This window comes from Macaca mulatta, chromosome 11 (assembly GCF_049350105.2).
Source record: "Macaca mulatta isolate MMU2019108-1 chromosome 11, T2T-MMU8v2.0, whole genome shotgun sequence".
Classification (NCBI taxonomy): domain Eukaryota; kingdom Metazoa; phylum Chordata; class Mammalia; order Primates; family Cercopithecidae; genus Macaca; species Macaca mulatta.
The window spans coordinates 75160244-75179393 of NC_133416.1; positions in this window are offsets into that span (position 1 = coordinate 75160244).

Below are 19150 nucleotides of genomic sequence, written 5' to 3' on the forward strand. Positions count from 1 at the left end.
CTAGGCTATCCTTTCCTAGTGTCCTGTGGTTTCATGGACTAGTTTAGGAATGGTTGGTTGTTTCCAATGTGTAGCACGTAAGAAACTTTCAGCTTGAGCCTAAGTGTTTCCAGTGCTGAGGTTCAGTCATGTCTGGGCATGTTTGGTGAGTTGGTGGTGACAGAACTCAAATAATTCAATTCTAGTGAAATATTTGGCTTTAAGTGGATGAGGAGGAAAGGTACTGTGGCTTTGGCGTGGGTGTAGTTGGGGGTAGGTATAGAGGAGAGGAAGAGAACCCGAGGACAGCGATGTTCAAGTGAACATGTTATCACTCGTCTGGGCTTCTCAACACTGTTGAACACACTGCCTATATTTGGAGAATTCCCCACCTCCTCTGCAGCCAGTACACTGGTCTGTGACACAGACCCAGACCATGGCGTGTACCTCAGCAAGTTTGCTAATCACAAGCATGTGTTGCAAAGAAACAAGTGCCACCTAGAGCCCACCCTGGTGAGAATGGCAGCTGGTGAATTCGATTTCCAGAGGGAGGGTGGCCAAGGTGACACCAGGGCCCAGCACCAGCAGGAGTCTGTCCCTGGTGGAGTCAGCAGAGTTATTCCCACCTGGTCAGTTCCTTACTGTGACCCTGAGAATTGATCCTGGCTGGGAAGCCTCCCAGCCTGCTTTCCAGCCTCCTGGGAAATCTTACATTGTTTAATAAATTCCTTTTCTGCCCCTACTAGATTTTAATTGTTGACAACTGAGAACTCTGACAGAAAAAGATGGGGTGCTTAATTCCAGTCTACTTCACCGATTAGGCCTGACACCTAGGGAGAAAAGGGGTAGAAGCCAAAATGTCAGGAATTATTTTAATAAGCAATTTTGTAAGACTTGGAGTTTGAACAGCAGTACTTTGCTTCCCGGGCAACAAAGTTCTGCAACAAGCAGGAAAATGAACACGTGCCCACTTTTGCCTAAAACACAGCAGGGTCCTGGTTCCGTGGAAGCTCTGGTGAAATCAGCTTCAAACATCTTTTAGAAGGCTGAATACTTTTGCATTGATATACACAGGACCCTTTATAAAACAGATGAAAGTGGACTGCTTTGATCAACGTGGCACTTGGAGCCCCTAAAGCCAGGATGGCCTCATAAAACTCTCAGTGGTGAGGCTCAGTGGCCATGCCTGGCTGCAGGCTCCCCCAGTCTGTGACACCCAGCAGGAGAGGGACAATCTCCTGAGATGACACCTGAGAGATGCATGCCAGGAAGGTAACAGGTGCCACATGAGCAGATTTGTCTCTGAGCATTTGCCCTGATGGCTCCAAAAAGGCTGGCGGGGAGGCAACTTTGCAAGGACTTTGGGCTTTGTTTCAGGAATGAAGACAAGTAACCACAGGATTTTGAATATTCTGTAATTAATGTATTTTCTAACATAATCTAGTGAAGCCTAGGGAATTTTTAGTTGCGTGCCTCTTTACTCAACTATGTCTTAGCAGTGGTACATTATGCATATTCAAGTCACTGAAGTTGCCTAAACTTTCATAAACTTGCTCATTAATTCTGTTGCTTATTAATTTCTCCCAGCGTTGTGGGAGAGCAGCTAAAGTTAATCATCACTACCGCTCCACCTGGCTCCTCAAGGGTTGTCCATGCCTATCCCCAACCCTTCACTCACCTCTCAACACCTCCCAGAGAGCTCTGGACATTTCTGGCATAATGTTCTGATCCAATCTTTGCCTATTGGACTTCATGTCCTCGCATCATTTTAGCTGCCTTTGTTAACCAAATTCCCGCAGGTATTTTATATACAAAGGACATGAGCTTTGGAAGATGAGTGAGAAGCTAATGATGATCTGTCATTGTCTCCCATCACCCCCAGATGGGACCATCTAGTTGCAGGAAAACAAGCTCTGGAGGCTGGGTGTGGTGGCTCATGCCTGTAATCCCAGCACTTTGGGAGGCCGAGGCTGGCGGATCACTTGAGGTCAGGAGTTTGAGACCAGCCTGGCCTACATGGTGAAACCCCATCTCTACCAAAAATACAAAAATTAGCCAGGCGTGGTGGCAGGCACCTGTGATCCCAGCTACTTGGCAGGCTGAGGCAGGAGAATTGCTTGAATCTGGGAGGCAGAGGTTGCAGTGAGCCGAGAACGTGCCATTGCACTCTGGCCTGGGTGACAGAGAGAGACTCCATCAAAAACAACAACAACAACAACAACAACAAAAACAAGCTCAGGGCTCCCACTGATTCTATATTATAAGTTGTATAGTTATTTCATTATATATTACAATGTAGTCACAGAATAAAGTATACAATAAATGTAATGCACTTGAATCATCCCAAAACCATCCCTACTACACAGTCTGTGGAAAAATTGTCTTCCAGGAAACCAGTCCCTGGTGCCAAAAACGTTGGGGACCACTGAGTTAAAGAAGGCTGTAACCTAGACAAAGGCTGGAAACTAGACAAAGATGTGAGATCAGGCCAGGATATGCTATACTAAAAGTGCAGACATTAAAAAATGAAGCAGTTTGTGCCTCGGCCAGGAAGACTTTTATATGATTCCTTTAGCAGTAGAAAGTGGTAAGCTGATGAGCCACATTTCAAAAGCAAATGGTCCAGGAGACACTTAAAGAAGTGAGTGTGAGGACAGAGCTAGAACTCTCACAGCTCCCCACTGCCTTATCACCAAGTCCAAACTCTGTAGCAAGGCATGATCCAGCTCCTGCCTACTGCTTCAACATTCGTTTATGAGTTTGTGTCCTTTGTAGGGACATGGATGCAGCTGGAAACCATCATTCTCAGCAAACTGTCGCAAGAACAGAAAACCAAACACCGCATGTTCTCACTCATAGGTGGGAACTGAACAATGAGATCACTTGGACTCGGGGAGGGGAACATCACACACCGGGGCCTATCATGGTCGGGTGGGGGAGGGATTGCATTGGGAGTTAAACCTGATGTAAATGACGAGTTGATGGGTGCTGACAAGTTGATGGGTGCAGCACACCAACATGGCACAAGTATACATATGTAACAAACCTGCACGTTGTGCACAGGTACCCTAGAACTTAAAGTATAATAATAATAAAAAAATAAAATAAAATAAAATATCTCAATTATCCTGATTTGATCATTATGCATGATATGAATGTATCAAAATAGCAAATGTACCCTCCAAATATGTACATCTATTGTGTATTAATAATAAAATGTTTCTTACACAGAACCACGTACTGGCCACACACACACACACACACACACACACACACATAAAATGCAGTTTCTCTACTGCAGCAGGCTCATTACTCATCCTTGTGTTGCCATAATTTGTATTCTTAATTCGGAAAGAGCTTTTCTACCATTTCTTCTCCCGGATAACTCCTGCTTTTCAAAATTGGGATGCTCAGGTATTCCTCTCCTCCCTAAGGTCTCTGTCAGACTGGATTAGGTGCTCCCGGTCTGCACCTCTAAGCACCCTTCCTGATTTCCCCATCATCATGCTGGTGGGACAGTACTATAGCTATCAGTAGCTTGATTGTTTCTCCTTTAATTGTAAGATTCTTTTATTATTTTTATTATTATTATTATACTTTAGGTTCTAGGGTACATGTGCACAAAGTGCAGTTTGTTACATAGGTATACATGTGCCATGTTGGTTTGCTGCACCCATTGACTCATCATTTACATTAGGTATTTCTCCTAATGCTATTCCTCCCCCAGCCCCCACCTCCCAAACAGGCCCTGGTGTGTGATGTTCACTGCCCCGTGTCCAAGTGATCTCATTGTCCAATTCCCAGCTATGAGTGAGAACATGTGGTGTTTGGTTTTCTGTCCTTGTGATAGTTTGCTTAGAATGATGGTTTGCAGCTTCATCCATGTCCCTGCAAAGGACATGAACTCTTCCTTTTTTATGGCTGCATAGTATTCCGTGGTGTATATGTGCCACATTTTCTTAATCCAGTTTATCATTGATGGACATTTGGGTTAGTTCCAAGTCTTTGCTATTGTGAATAGTGCCACAATAAACATATGTGTACATGTGTCTTTATAGTAACATGATTTATAATCCTTTGGGTATATACCCAGTAATGGGATGGCTGGGTTAAATGGTATTTCTAGTTCTAGATCCTTGAGGAATTGCCACACTGTCTTCCACAATGGTTGAACTAATTTACACTCCCACCAACAGTGTAAAAGTGTTCCTATTTCTCCACATCCTCTCCAGCATCTGTAGTTTCCTGACTTTTTAATGATCGCCATTCTAACTGGCGTGAGATGGCATCTCATTGCGGTTTTGATTTGCATTTCTCTGATGACCAGTGATGATGAACATTTTTTCATATGTCTGTTGGCTGCATAAATGTCATCTTTGAGAAGTGTCTGTTCATATCCTTTGTGCACTTTTTGATGGGGTTGTTTTTTCCTGTAAATTTGGTAAATTCTGGATATTAGCCCTTTGTCAGATGGATAGATTGCAAAGATTTTCTCCCATTCTGTAGGTTGCCTGTTCACTCTGATGATAGGTTTTGTTTTTTTTTTTTTTTTTCTGTGCAGAAGCTCTTTAGTTTAATTAGATCCCATTTGTCAATTTTGGCTTTTGTTGCCATTGCTTTTGGTGTTTTCGTCATGAAGTCTTTGCCCATGCCTATGTCCTGAATGGTATTGCCTAGATTTTCTTCTAGAATTTTTATGGCATTAGGTCTTACATTTAAGTCTTTAATCCATCTTGAATTGATTTTTGTATAAGGTGTAAGGAAGGGATCCAGTTTCAGCTTTCTACATATGGCTAGCCAGTTTTCCCAGAACCATTTATTGAATAGGGAATCCTTTCCCCATTTCTTGTTTTTGTCAGGTTTGCCAAAGATCAGATGGTTGCAGATGTGTGGTTTTATTTCTGAGGACACTGTTCTGTTCCATTGGTTTATATATCTGTTTTGGTAGCAGTACCATGCTATTTTGGTTACTGTAGCCTTGTAGTATAGTTTGAAGTCAGATAACATGATGTTTCCAGCTTTGTTCTTTTTGCCTAGGATTGTCTTGGCTATGTGGGCTCTTTTTTGTTTCCATATGAACTTTAAAGTATTTTTTTTCAATTCTGTGAAGAAAGTCAATGATAGCTTGATGGGGATAGCGTTGAATCTATAAATTACCTTGGGCAGTATGGCCATTTTCATGATATCGATTCTTCCTATCCATGAGCATGGAATGTTCTTCCATTTGTTTGTGTCTTCTTTTATTTCATTGAGCAGTGGTTTGTAGTTCTCCTTGAAGAGATCCTTCACATCCCTTGTAAGTTGGACTCCTAAGTATTTTATTCTCTTTGTAGTAATTGTGAATGGGAGTTCACTCATGATTTGGCTCTCTGTTTGTCTATCATTGGTATATAGGAATGCTTGTGATATTTGCATATTGATTATGTATCCTGAGACTTTGCTGAAATTGCCTATCAGCTTAAGGAGATTTTGGGCTGAGATTCAGTTTGCCAGTATTTTACTGAGGGTTTTCACATCGATGTTCATCAGGGATATTGGTCTAAAATTATCTTTTGTTGTTGTGTCTCTGCCAGGCTTTGGTATCAGGATGATGCTAGCCTCATAAAATGAGTTAGGGAGGACTCTGTCTTTTTCTATTGATTGAAATAGTTTCGTAGAATACAACTGTGAATCGATCTGGTCCTGGACTTTTTTTGGTTGGTAGGCTATCAATTATTGCCTCAATTTCAGAACCTGTTATTGGTCTATTCAGAGATTCAACTTCTTCCTGATTTAGTCTTGAGAGGGTGTATGTTTCCTGAAGAAACTTCAGGTCACTGTGTGTTTCATCTTTATATTCTCTTTTCTTAACATATGCTATGCTTGACATGTAGTCCGTTCTCAATATATTTTTACTATATGAATAAATGATTTTGGCTCAGGCTAAAGATGCTGGAGTGATTTCTAACTTTCCAGCACACTTAATAACCAAATACAATGACCAAAATAATTGATCACCAAGTTCACCCCTTATCATCCAAATTAGGATTTTAATTCAAATCTGAACTACTCTAACAGTCTCCTTATTGAATTTCCCAATATAACTCTCTACTTCAAATCTATCATGCATGTAAATATCATATTTCTATTCCCCAAATGTCATTTTTTCCTCAGCCATTTCACTGCTTACAACTCTTAAAGAAGACTCAAAATCTTAAAAACTGTAGTGAGATAATAAAATTGTAACATTCACTTTGGAAAACTATTTTGCACTATCTCATAAAGGTGAATAGACACATACCCTATTTCCTAGCAATCCCACTCCTAGATGTATAGCTTAGAGAAACTCTTACACAGGGCATGAAGAGGGAAATACAAGAAGGCATATGGGAACATTTTTGCAATGTGAAGAATCTCAACAAATTTGAATGTGCTTCAATAGAACAGAAAATAAAAAGTGGTATAGTCACAAAACGATATATCATACAATGGTAAAAATACACTTCAGTGACACAGACATAAATATGTCTTAGAAAAGTAATACAAAACAAGCAAGTTCCAAAAGCCTACAAACAGTATGACATCATTTTAGTAAAGCTCAAGACAAGCAAAATTTTATGGTTGTATATGCATGTGTGCTAAAATTATCAAGTAAAAGATGGAGGGGAATAATCCCAACTTACAGAATAAAAGTTGGGAGAGGCAACTCTTAGGGAGAGGCAGAATTAGAAAAACACATGATATATTCAATGCATAGGTAATATGTCATTTCCCATCATTCATCATTCATTGATCATGGTGTTTTTTTTCCAAGGATTGTCTCGTGATCCTTCTCAAAGCACTCCAGACAGCCATTGTCCATTGGGTTGGCACAGGAACTAAAAGTTATTGCTTGTAATTCTGGATTAACAGGATTATAGTCCTGTCATAAAGGCCTTCTAAAATCTGACCAAAAATTACCCTAACTCCCTCAGCTCCATTTGGAGTAGTCTACTCACTGCTCCTGAAATTTTCCATACTATTCCCACATGCTCATCTCTCTGAGCTCATTAAAGCAGCCCCTACCCGTGCACACACACTCACCTACACACACCCACCTGAAATGTCCTTTCTTTGTTTCTCTCTCCTGCTTGTATCCAACTATTTTCATAAAGCTTCCCTGACTCTCCCTGCCAGAACTGCTACTTCCCTCTTCTGAGGGCCTGATATTGACATGTCCTTTGGCATTCACGGTCTTGCATGAGTAGTTCTATTTTTAAGTATGTCTGTGTTATAATCTATGTGTTTTTTAAGCTTCTTGAGGACAGGGCTACACTTCTTTGGAGTCTCTACAAAATTAGCATGGTTTCTCACACTGTAGATGTCCACTGATTTTTTCCTGTACTTAACACTCAGCCTAAAACATAAAAAAACTCTTTAACTATAAGAAAGTCCCATGTAGTCCTCTGCTATAAAAAGAACAGAAAGAAGTAAGTGAATAAAGTAGTAGAACAGTTTAGAGAATATATGTTCTAATCACATTTTTAATTGAATTATTCATTGGTAAATTAGTGTTAATGTTGGGAGAGAGCATGGTGGGTACCAGGTATATTAAAGCAAGCAAGAGGATTAATGGGTGAAGTCCCATAAAATTTTTGCATAATTTCCACATTTTCTCTCCTACCTATAATATATTTTGAGTGAAAACATCAGGATAAATCATATAAGAATCAATGCTTATTCTTTTGTATTTACAAAGATTTATTATCTTTATAATGCTCATAATAGAAAATTTTTAGAAACAGAAAATAATGGGAAAATAAACAGGAGTCCTTGAAAATCGTATTACGCAAAAATGACCACAGTTTGGCATATATCCTTCCATTCTTTTCTAAATGCATATATGTATCCATAATACATGCTATTGACATTTTATATAACAGGGTCATGTTTATTTACAGCTTGCTTTTCTACCCAGGAAATCTGTCATAGAGACTTTTCTAAGTCAATGAATGTTACTATGCAACATCCTCTCTGATACCTAGATTGTACTCTGTTGTATGTGTATTTGGTGTCAAGTGATAGAACCCCAATATGAATGGACTTCAACAAAAAAAGGAGGCAAATCAGATTGTGAAATCCAAAAAAGGTTGAATAATTGAGGAAAAGATAAGAATGCAGTGGAATTTCAGGAAATACTAGAACCAGGGACCCAGACAACATTAAGACTGTTCTCCTCATCTGTGTTTTTCCCTGGATCCATCTCAAGTTCTTTTACTATGGCGTGGCTCTCTCCACACAGCAGGCAAACTTTCTCTGACTGCACTGACTGCAATTTGGGGGATACAATGTTCATAATTTCAGGACACAGGCTCATTACTTAATTCTCACCCTGTGCTAATTAGCTGTTAAAGTATGGCGACTATTATAGTACATGTGACTGGGCAAAGCAGTTCGTATGAGAACATAGCTACTGGGCAGATAAAACTGTAGATATTCACCATGATTTGCTTAATTAATATCCTATTAATAGACATAAAGGAGGCTTAAAATTTTTATTACTGAGAAGGTTTTTTTCCTACTATTAATGCTTAATAAATATTTTAAGGATGCTATGAACTTTTCATACATCTCATTGTTAGCATGTATCTGATAATATTCTTATTATATATTCCTAAAAGTTGGATTCATTTAATTAATGTATTCATTTAATCAATTTTTTAAGTATCTACTATATACCAGGCTCTACTCTAGGCACTAGGAATACAGCCATGAATAAAATAGAGAAACCTCTACCTTTTCAGAGTTTACATGCTAGAATGTGAAAACAGACAATAAACTAAAATACATTTGGGAGGGGCAAGGATTGCTACTTTAAATAGATTCTAAGGGAGGGCAGCTCTGAAAAGAGGTATCTAACCTGTGCACTGAGGGACATAAGGGTGAGCCATGTGACTTTCTGAGGATGATTCATCCCAAGCAGAGGAAACTGCAAGTTCAAAGCTGTGGGGTGAGGAGATAGTTGGCCTATTCAGGGAAGGGGAGAAGCCAGAGAAGAGCTCAACAAGGTGAGGGGAGACCAGGCCATAGAGAGCCTTTCTGGCCCCTGCAAGGCCTTTGACTGCTACTGTGCAGGATGGAAAAGCCACTGGGAAGTTTGAGGATGGAACTGACAAGATCAGATCCAACCTAGCACTGCCCAAAATGTGATGTGTACGTCTATGCCAGTGCATGAGCAGTTTGTTACAGGTTCCAGACAAAACAAGTAGAGAAACTATGAGCAAGCATTTAGAACATAAGAAACTTAGGTTTCTTTTCATCATTTAAACGTAATTTTCTACCTGTTGAACCTGTAATAAAATGTCTTGTATTTTGCATGTCTTTTGAAATTTAATTTTTCTGGTAGTTTGTTTTGTACCATATCTTTAAAAAGCTTCAATCCATGATGGAATGGAAATTATTAAAATCATTCTTTATCACAGATAAGTTTGAGAAGTACTGCCTTAACTTGCATTTTAAAATCATTCTGGCTTGCCCTATTGAGAACAAACAGGGATGGAAGAAAGGAGAATAACAAGTTGTTGTAAGTTTGGGTGGATGGTGAGGGAAGGTGTTGTGTGGGAAAAAGAAGAAGAAGAAGAAGAAGAAGAAGAAGAAGAAGAAGAAGAAGAAGAAGAAGAAGAAGAAGAAGAAGAAGAAGAAGAAGAAGAAGAAGAAGAAGAAGTTGGCAGATGCTGTGTATATTTTGAAGGTAGAGCTTTCAGGATTTGTTAAGGAGTTGGACATTGTGTAAGAGAGTGAGAAGAGAGTCAGAGTAACTCAAGGGTATTTGGCTTGAGTAATGGGGAAGACCAGGAGAGGAGCAAGTTAGAGGAGTTCTGTTTTGGAGATGTTAAATTTGAGACACATGTTAGACTCCCAAGTGGAACTTGAATTCAGGGGAGAATTCAAATACATGGAGGCTTGGAGATTGGTGCAACACAGAATATCCAGCCACAGAGCCTGAGATGGCCACAGAGGTAAGGAGAAAACCAGGAGAGAGATGCCTTCCAGGAAAGTAAAAAAAAAAAAATCAAGAAGCAAAGATAGACCAATTATGTTCAATGCTGATGATAAATAGAATGAGTATGGAGAGATGACCGTTGAATTTAGAGAAACTGGCAGTTCTTGGTGAACTTGGGAAGAGCAACTTCTGTGGCATTGGGTGGGAGGAAAACCCCATTAGAATAGATTAAAGAAGGAATGGAAAGAAAAGAATTGGGACAATGAGCATAAACAATTCCACTAGGTTTTTCTTCCAAGGTGAACAAAGAATTGGGGACAGTGGTAAAGGGAGAGAGGTGATTAAGAATTTTTTTTAAGATGGTAAAAATGAAATGCTTGCATGCTAGTGAGAATAATCTACTATTAAGGAAAAATTGATAATGAAGGAGGGTGAAACAATTGCTGGAGCACATCCTTGAGTAGGCAAGAGGGGAAAGGGTTCAGAGCACAAGGTGAGTATTTGGGCACAGAGGTAGATGAGTGGGGGGATAGGTGTGGGAGCAAGTGGAAGTTCACTTCTGATTCTTCAGCTTCCACAGTGAAGTAGCAAGCAAGTTCATGGTTGAGCATGGTGTTTGAAGATGACGTGTTGGAGACGGGTGAAGAAAGGAAAATGTGTACACTGGTCATCTAAGAGAGTAGGAGAATTAATGGACTAGACAACATAGTATGTCTGCCAGACAGTACTAAGATACCTTTGAGATTCGTGATCATGGACTTCAAGTGAGCATGGACTTCAAGTGAGCCCAGCCAGCTGAGTTGTTTTTCTCCAGCAATGTTCAGCTGTGCTGGTGAAAAAGTGAAGTACAAGAGAGTAGAATTTTACCAGGGCTTTGGTTTTCTTAGGTGACAATAGCGACAGGAGAGAGAGACAAGAGAACTGAGTGTGGATACTAGAAGGAGATTCTAGTAATGGCTCATGGACTGCTATCTCAAATACTGCGCCTTTTTAAAGACTTTTAAAAGCCAAAATTTATCAGTTTCCATCACTGCTGTAACAAATTACCACAAACTGAGTGGCTTAAATGCATTAATTTATTACTTTACAGTTTTGTAGGTTAGTAGAAGTTGGACACAGGTCTCACTGGGATAAAAATACTATGTCAGCAATGTTGTGTCCTTCTCAAGAGGCTCTAGGGGAGAATCTGTTTGCATATCTTTTCCAGTTTTTGGAGAACACCCGCACTCCTTGACCCATGATCTCCTTCCCCCATCTTCAAAGCCAGCAACAACAGATCAAGTCCTTCTCATATGTATTCATTCTGGCCTCTCCGTCTGCCTCCCTCTTTCACTTTTGAAAAGTGCTGTGATTACTTGGGTTCACTTGAGTATTCCAAAATAATTCCCCTATCTTTTAAATTTTTTTAACTAATTAATTTTTAAAATTTTCAGCTAATCCCATACTTCTTGGAGGCTTTGTTCATTTCTTTTTACTCTTTTTTCTTTACTCTTCTTGCTTCATTTCATTCATTTGATCTTCAATCGCTGATACTCTTTCCTCCAGTTGATCGAGTCGGTTACTGAAGCTTGTGCATTTGTCATGTAGTTCCTGTATTATGGTTTTCATCTCTATTAGTTCTTTTAAGGTCTTCTCTGCATTGATTATTCTAGTTATCCATTCATCCATTCTTTTTTCAAGGTTTTTAATTTCTTTGCGCTGGTTACATAGTTCCTCCTTTAGCTCTGAGAAGTTTGATCAACTGAAGGCTTCTTCTCTCAACTCGTCAAAGTCATTCTCCATTCATGTGTCTGTTGGCTGTATGAATGTCTTCTTTTGAGAAGTGTCTGTTCATATCCTTTGCCCACTTTTTGATGGGGTTGTTTTTTTCTTGTAAATTTGATTGAGTTCTTTATAAGTTCTGGATATTAGCCCTTTGCCAGATGAGTAGATTGCAAAAAATTTTCTCCCATTCTGTAGGTTGCCTGTTCACTCTGATGGTAGTTTCTTTTGCTGTGCAGAAGCTCTTTAGTTTAATTAGATCCATTTGTCAATTTTGGCTTTTGTTGCCATTGCTTTTGGTGTTTTAGACATGAAGTCCTTGCCCATGCCTATGTCCTGAATGGTATTACCTAGGTTTTCTTCTAGGGTTTTTATGGTATTACATCTAACATTTAAGTCTCTAATCCATCTTGAATTAATTTTTGTATAAGGAGTAAGGAAAGGAAATGGTACTAGCCAATTTTCCCAGCACCATTTATTAAATAGGGAATCCTTTCCCCATTTCTTGTTTTTGTCAGGTTTGTCAAAGATCAGATGGCTGTAGATGTGTGGTATTATTTCTGAGGGCTCTGTTCTGTTCCATTGGTCTATATCTCTGTTTTGGTACCAGTACCATGCTGTTTTGGTTACTGTAGCCTTGTAGTATAGTTTGAAGTCAGGTAGCGTGATGCCTCCAGCTTTGTTCTTTTGGCTTAGGATTGTCTTGGCAATGCGGGGTCTTTTTTGGTTCCATATGAAATTTAAAGTAGTTTTTTCCAATTCTGTGAAGAAAGTCATTGGTAGCTTAATGGGGTATGGCCATTTTCACAATATTGATTCTTCCTATCCATGAGCATAGAATGTTCTTCTGTTTATTTGTGTCCTCTTTTATTTCACTGAGCAGTGGTTTGTAGTTCTCCTTGAAGAGGTCCTTTACATCCCTTGTAAGTTGGATTCCTAGGTATTTTATTCTCTTTGAAGCTATTGTGAATGTGAGTTCATTCATGATTTGGCTCTCTGTTTGTCTGTTACTGATGTATAAGAATGCTTGTGATTTTTGCACATTGATTTTGTATCCTGAGATTTTGTTGAAGTTGCTTATCGGCTTAAGGAGATTTTGGGCTGAGACGATGGGGTTTTCTAAATATACAATCATGTCATCTGCAAACAGGGACAATTTGACTTCTTCTTTTCCTAACTGAATACCCTTGATTTCTTTCTCTTGCCTGATTGCCCTAGCCAGAACTTCCAACACTATGTTGAATAGGAGTGGTGAGAGAGGGCATCCCTCTCTTGTGCCAGTTTTCAAAGGGAATGCTTCCAGTTCTTGCCCATTCAATATGATATTTGCTGTGGGTTTGTCATAAATAGCTCTTATTACTTTGAGATACATTCCATCAATATCGAATTTATTGAGAGTTTTTAGCATGAAGGGCTGTTGAATTTTGTCAAAGGCCTTTTCTGCATCTATTGAGATAATCATGTGGTTTTTGTCTTTGATTCTGTTTATATGCCGGATTACATTATGTTGCTGCAAAGGACATGATTTCGTTCTTCTTTACGGCTAGTATATACATGATAGTATTCCACAGTGTATATATACCACATTTTCTTTATCCAGTCCACCACTGATGGGCACCTGTGTTGATTCCATGTCTTTACAATTGTGAATAGTGCTGCAATGAATATACAAGTGCAGGTGTCTGTTTTGTAGAAAGATTTATTTTCCTTTGGGTAGATACCCAGTAATAAGATTGCTGGATCAAATGATAAATCTATTTTTAGTTCTTTGAGAAATCTCCTAACTGCTTTCCACAGGGGCTGAACTAATTTGCATTCCCACTAACAGTGTATAGGCATTCCCTTTTCTGTGAAACCTCACCAACATCTGTTCTTTTTTGACTTTTTAATAATAGCCATCTGACTGGTGTGAGATGGTATCACATTGTGGTTTTGATTTGCATCTCTCTGATGATGCATCATGTTGAGCATTTTTCATATGTTTGTTGGCTGTTTGTATGTCTTCTTTTGAGAAGTGTCTGTTCATGCCCTTTGCCCATTTTTTAATGAGATTGTCTTTTTTTCTGGTTGATTTAAGTTCCTTATAGATTCTATGTATTAGTCCTTTGTCAGATGCATAGTTTACAAATATTTTCTCCCATTCTGAAGGCTGTCTGTTTACTCTGTTGATAGTTTCTCTCATTGTGCAGAAGCTCTTTAGTTTAATTAGGTCCCAATCGTCCATTTTTGTTTTTGTTGCATTTGCTTTTAAGGACTTAGTCATAAATTCTTTGCCTAGACCAATGTATAGAAAATTATTTCCTAGGTTTTCTTTTTGGAGTTTTATACTTTGAGGTCTTACATTTAAGTCTTTAATCCATCTTGAGTTAATTTTTGCAAATGGTGAGAGGTAGGGGTCCAGTTTCATTCTCCTGTATAGGGTCAGCCAGTTTTCTCAGAATCATCTATTGAATAGGGCATCCTTAGCCATTATCTATTTTTGTTGACTTTGTTAAAGGTCGGTTGGTTGTAGGTGTGTAGCTTCTTTTAAGGATTCTCTATTCTGTTCCTTTGGTCTATGTGTTTCTTTTTGTCTGAGTACCATGCTGCTTTGGTTACTGTAGTCTTGTAGTATAGTTTGAAGTTGGATAATGTGATGCATCTGACTCTACTCTTTTTGCTTTGGATTGCTTTGGCTATGCAGGCTCTTCTTTTGGTTCCATATGCATTTTAGAATAGTTTTTTCTTATTCTATGAAAAATGACTTTGGTAATTTGATAGTAATAGCCTTGATCTATAGATTGCTTTGGGCAGCATGGACATTTTAACAATATTAATTCTTCCAATCCACAAGCATAGAATGCTTTTCCATTTGTTTGTGTCATCTATGATTTCTTTCAGCATTGTTTTGTAGTTCTCCTTGTAGAAATCTTTCACCTCCTTGGTTAGATATATTCTTAGATATCATATTTTTGTGTGGCTATTGCAAATGGAATTGTGTTCTTGATGGGGTTCTCTACTCGCATGTTATTGGTGTACAGAACTGTTAGTGATTATTTTTATATGTGAATTTTGTATCCTGAAACTTTACTGAAGTCATTTATTAGGTCTAGAAGTCTTTTGGAGGAATTTTTAGGGCTTTCTAAGTATAGGATTATATCATCAGTAAACAGAGATAATTTCATATCCTTGTTTCCTATTTGGATGCCTTCTATTTCTTTCTCTTGCCTGATTGCTCTGGCTAGGATTTCCAGTACCATATTGTATTAGTCCGTTTTCACGCTGCTGATAATGACATACCTGAGATTGGGCAATTTACAAAAGAAAGAGGTTTATTGGACTTACAATTCCACATGGCTGGGGAGGCATCACAATCATGATGGAAGGCAAGGAGGAGCAAGTCATATCTTACATGGATGGCTGCAGGCAAAGAGAGAACTTGTGCAGAGAAACTTCCATTCTTAAAACCATCAGATCTCCTGAGACCCATTCACTATCATGAGAACAGCACAGGAAAGACCTGCCCCCATGATTCAACCATCTCCCACTGGGTCCCTCCCACAACACGTGGGAATTATGGGTGCTACAAGATGAGTTTTGCATTGAGACACAGAGTCAACCCATATCATATGTTGAATAGGAGTGGTGACAGTGGACATCCTTGTCTTGTTCTAGTTCTTAAGGGGAATGCTTCCAACTATTGCCTATTCAGTGTGATGTTGGCTGTGGGTTTGTCATAGAATGGTGGTATATTCCTTTGATTCCTAATTTGCTGAAGGTTTTTAGCATGAAGGGATGTTGGATTTTATCAACTGTATTTTCTGCATCTATTCAGATAATCATGTGATTTTTGTTTTGAAATTCTGTTTATGTGGTGAATCATATTTATTGGTTTGAATATATTGAACCATCCTTGCATCCCAGTAATAAAGTTTACTTGATTGTGGTGAATTAACTTTTTTATTTTAAGTTCCTGGATGCATGTGCAGGACATGCAGGTTTGTTACGTAGGTAAATGTGTGCCATGGTGGTTTGCTGCACCTATCAACCCATCAACTAGGTATTAAGGCCTGCATGCATTAGCTGTTTATCCTAATGCTCTCCCTCTCCCCAGCCTTCCAGCAGGCCCCGCTATGTGTTGTTCCCCTCCCTGGATCCATGTGTTCTCATTGTTCAGCTCCCGCTTATGAGTGAGAACATATGATGTTTGGTTTTCTGTTCCTGTGTTCGTTTGCTGAGGATGATGGCTTCCAGCTTCATCCATGCCTGCAAAGGACATGATCTTGTTCCTTTTTATGGCTGCGTAGTATTCCATGGTGTATATGTATTACATTTTCTCTATCCAGTCTATTATTGATGGGCATTTGAGTGGATTCCATGTCTTTGGTATTGTGAGTAGTGCTGCAATAAACATACACGTGCATATATCTTTATAAGAGAATGATTTATATTCCTTTGGTTATATATCCAATAATGGGATTGCTGGGTCAAATGGTATTTCTTGTTCTAGATGCTTAAGGAATCACCACTCTGATATCCACAATGATTGAACAAATTTACATTCCCACCAACAGTGTAAAAGTGTTCCTATTTCTCCATGGCCTTGCCAGCATCTGTTGTTTCTTCACCTTTTAATAATCGTCATTCTGACTGGTATGAGATGGTATCTCATTGTGGTTTTGATTTGCATTTCTCTAATTATCAGTGATGTTGAGCGTTTTTTCATATGTCTGCTGGCCGCATAAATGTCTTCTTTTGAGAAGTGTCTGTTCATGTCCTTTGCCCACTTTTTCATGAGGTTATCTCTTTTTTTCTTGTAAATTATTTTAAGTTCCTTGAAGGTTCTGGATATTAGACCTTTATCAGATGGGTAGATTGCAAAGATTTTCTCCCATTCTGTAGGTTGCCTATTTGTTCTGATGATAGTTTCTTTTGCTGTGCAGAAGCTCTTTAGTTTAATTAGATTCCATTTGTCAATGTTTGCTTTTGTTGCAATTGCTTTTGGTGATTCCATTATAAAATCTTTGCCTATGATGTTCTGAATGGTATTCGCTAGATTTTTTTTCTGGGGTTTTTATGGCTTGGGGTTTTACATTTAAGTCTTTAATCCATCTTGAGTTAATTTTTGTAGAAGGGGTAAGGAAGGGATCTGGTTTCAGCTTTCTGCATATGGCTAGCCAGTTTTTCCAGCACCATTTATTAAATAGGGAATCCTTTTCCCAGTGCTTGTTTTTGTCAGGTTTTTCAAAGATCAGATGGTTATATATCTGAGATCTCTATTCTGTTCCATTGGTCTATGTGTCTGTTTTGGTACCAGTACCATGCTGTTTTGGTTACTATAGCCTTGTAGTATAGTTTGAAGTTGGGTAGTGTGACGTCTCCAGCTTTGTTCTTTTTGCTTAGGATTGTTTTGACTATATGAGCTCTTTTTTGGTTCCACATGAATTTTAAAGTAGTTTTTTTTTTAATTCTGTGAAGAATGTCATTAATAGTTTAATGGGAATAGCATTGAATTTATAAATTACTTGGGGCAGTATGGCCATGTTCGTGATATTGATTATTCCTATTCATGAGCATGGAATGTTTTTCCATTTGTTTGTGTCCTCTCTGATTTCTTTGAGCAGTGGTTTGCAGTTCTTCATGAAGAGGGTCCTTCACATCCCTTGTTAGCTGTATTCCTGGGTATTTTATTCTCTTTGTAGCAATTGAGAACGGGAGTTCATTCATGATTTGACTGTCTGCCTGCCTGTTGTTAGTGTATAGGAATGCTTGTGATTTTTGCACATTGATTTTGTATCCTGAGACTTTGCTAAAGTTTCTTATCAGCTTAAGGAGCTTTTGGGCCGAGACAATAGGGTTTTCTAGATATAGGATCATGTCATCTGCAGAGATGATTTGACTTCCTCTCTTCCTATTTGAATACCCTTTATTTCTTTCTCTTGCCTAATTGCCATGGCCAGAACTTCCAATACTATGTCAAATAGGAGTGGTGAGAGAGGGCATTCTTGTCTTGTGCCAGTTTTCAAAGGGAATGCTTCCAGCTTTTGCCCATTTAGTATGATATTGGCTGTGGGTTTGTCATAAATGGCCCTCATTATTTTGAGATATGTTCCATCAATACCTAGATTATTGAGAGAGTTTAACATGAAGGGATGTTGAATTTTATTGAAGGCCTTTTCTGCATCTATTGAGATAATCATGTAGTTTTTGTCACTAGTTCTGTTTATATGATGAATTATGTTTATTGATTTGCATATGTCGAACCAGCCTTGTATTCCAGGGATGAAGCCAACTTGATCATGCTGGATAAGCTTTTTGATGTACTGCTGGATTTGATTTGCCAGAGGACTTTCATATCAAAGTCCATTGGGGTATTGGACTGAAGTTTTCTTTTCTGGTAGTGTCTCTGTCAGATTTTGGTATCAGGATGATGCGAACCTCATAAATGAGTTAAGGAGAAGGCCTTCATTTTCAATTGTTTGAAATAATTGTAGAAGGAATGGTAACAGATCCTCTTTGTACCTCTTGTAGAATCCAAGTGTAATTCTGTCTGGGCTTTTTTTTTTTTTTTTTTTTTTGGTTGGTTAGTTATTAATTACTGCCTCAATTTCAGACCTTGTTATTGGTCTATTCAAGGATTCCACTTCTTCCTGGTTTGGTCTTGGGAGGGTGTATGTGTCCAGGAATTTATCCATTTCTTCTAGATTTTCTACTTTATTTGCATACAGGTGATTATAGTATTATCTGATGGTTGTATTTCTTGGGGGTCAGTGGTGATATCCCCTTTATCAATTTTTATTGTGTCTGTTTGATACTTCTCTCTTTTCTTCTTTATTAGTCTAGCTAGCAGTCTATCTGATTTATTAATTTTTTCAGAAAACCAGCTCCTGGATTCATGGATTTTTTGAAGGGTTTTCATGTCTCTATCTCCTTCAGTTTCACTCTAATCCTAGTTGTTTCTTGTCTTCTGCTAGCTTTTGGATTTGTTTGCTCTTGCTTCTCTAGTTCTTTTAGTTGTGATGTTAGGGTATCAATTTGAGATCCTTCCAACTTTCTGATGTGGGCATTTAGTGCTATAAATTTCCCTCCTAACACTGCTTTAGCTGTGTCCCAGAGATTCTTGTACATTGTCTCTTTGTTCTCATTGGTTTCAAAGAACTTCTTGATTTCCGCCTTAATTTCATTATTTACCCAGGAGCCATTCAGGAGCAGGTTGTTCCATTTCCATGTAGTTGTGTGGTTTTGAGTGAATTTCTTGAGTTTTAATTTGATTTCTCTGTGGTTTGAGCAACTGTTTGTTATGATTTGTTATTTTGCATTTGCTGAGTAGTCTTTTACTTCCAGTTATGTGATTCATTTTAGAGTAAGTGCCATGTGGCACTGAGAAGAATGTATATTCTGTTGTTTTGGGGTACAGAGTTCTATAGAGATCTATCAGGTCCACTTGATCCAGAGCTGAGTTAAAGTCCT